This window comes from Tenrec ecaudatus, chromosome 3 (genome assembly GCF_050624435.1).
Source record: "Tenrec ecaudatus isolate mTenEca1 chromosome 3, mTenEca1.hap1, whole genome shotgun sequence".
Taxonomy (NCBI): domain Eukaryota; kingdom Metazoa; phylum Chordata; class Mammalia; order Afrosoricida; family Tenrecidae; genus Tenrec; species Tenrec ecaudatus.
Genome location: NC_134532.1, coordinates 140,009,962 through 140,012,040, shown reverse-complemented (window position 1 = coordinate 140,012,040; position 2,079 = coordinate 140,009,962).

Genomic DNA, 2,079 nt, shown 5'->3' with positions numbered 1-2,079 from the left:
ACGCCGCGCCGGCAGTTGTGCGGGGGCGAGGCGGGGCGGGGCGGGGCGAGGGGCGGGGCCTGCGCCTGCGCACAGGCGGCGGCGCGCTGGCGGGCGGGCGGGGCCCCTGTGAAGGCGGAAGCGGCAGCTGCGCGCGGGCGCGATTGGTCACGTCCTGGAGCCGCCGTCGGCCGCGGAGTCCCGCTCGCTGCAGACCGCTCGGAGCCGGGCAGCTCTGCCGAACGCCCCCGAGAGCGGTTCGGTGGCCAGCCGCTGCTGTTGGAGCATCGCTATCTGTGGAGTCATTTTTTTAGACGAAATTATTAAAAGAATAAAAACCGTGCTGAGTGATTCGTTTAGAGAATGAAAGCTTCATGATTCTGCCTTTTGCTCATCTAAACTTCCAGAACAACGACCATTTCAGGAATTGTCTCTTCTAGCTCTCTCCAGAGATGCCCCTTCCCTCTCTGGCTCTCCGTGTGCGCTGTGTGCAGTTCTTATTTTCATTTTTATTTGCTTTTAGGTAATTAAGGACTTAAGCTAATTAAAGAATAAATAAAATTTCAACATAGTGCTGACAGATTTTTTTTGTTTTTGTTTTAAAGCATCTGCTGCCTGGAGTTGATTCCAACTCATTAAGAACAAAAACAAAGCTCACTGCCAACAAGTCAGAATAGCGACCCTATTGGGCCGAGTAGAACTGGCCCTTTGGGTTTCCAGGGAAGAAATCTTTATTGGAGCAGAAAGCCTCATTTTTCTCCTGCTGAAGGGTTGCTGGGTTCCAACGGCTGACTTAGCAATGAGCTGCCCACCAGCTCATCCCCTACGCTACCAGCGCACGTCTTTCCAATCATGATGACATTCTATAGGGTTTGCACGGCTATGAATCTTTGTGGGGACAGAAATCTCATCTTTCTCCTCAGGAACTGTTTGAGCTGCTGACCTTGTGATTATCAGGCCAACTCAACCCCCCAGGTTAATGGTCCAACCACATCCTCTCTATTGAATCGATGACGACCCATAGAGACCTGGCAGGTGAGGGCAGAGCTGTCGCCATAAGTTTCCAAGACTAACTCTGTGAATAGACAGCTGAAGTTTCGAACTGCTGACTTTGCAGTTAGCAAGCTGACTTTGCAGTTAGCACTTCACCACCAGGGGTCCTAGTTTGATAATAGTTAACTTGAAGTTTACTGATGGACCTAATCATATTATGTTGCATCATTTGGTACAAATAATAAAGGGAGTAGAGTGGGACAAATAGAGTTTGACAAATATTTTTAACCATGTGCATTTAAGAGGGGCTTTAAAAAACTTGATGGCAAAATTCCATTACTTTTAAATTAAATTGTGGCATGAACTTTTTTGAAATCCCCTCATACAAAATTAGGGCAGTGGTTTTTAAACAATTGAGTGTCCATAAAAGATCAAGGACTATTTCACTGGATTGGAGTGTGTATTTCTGAGTTTTATTGTGACAGCAGTCCTGTGTGGCTTAGTAACACAACGAAAAAAACTATATGCAAGGGGACTCTAAAATGTTCATGGGAAAATAGAAGCAAAGCTAAAGAAAGTTTACCATGAAGTTTTTCTTGAAACACCCTTGTGTAATTACGTATTCATTCATTAAACACCCTTGTGTAATGATATATTCATTCATTAAAATTAATATTTTCCTCCTAACAAGAGACCCACGAAATTCATCAAACTATTCAAAAAGTGGAAAAAGAAATCACAGAGTCAACAATCATAGTAGGAGACTTTAATATACTACTCTCAGAGAAAGATAGATCACTGGGAAAGAAGCACAGCAAGGAGGCTACAGAGAAATAACACAATTAGGTAACTGAACCTAACAGACATATATAGAGCTTTCCTCATTTTCGAAAATAGACTATATGCTGGGACACAAGTTGAGGCTGGGTACATTCAAACACATAGAGATTACTCAGATGTTCTTCTGAGATCACCAAGCCATAAAACTGGAGGGTATTGTTTATATCTCCACAGGGAAAAAGGACCAGACTTCAACCCTGTGCTCCAAGATGAGAATGCAACATAACGGCATGGAGCAGGGAACCAGTAGAGAGGTCTGAGGGGCCA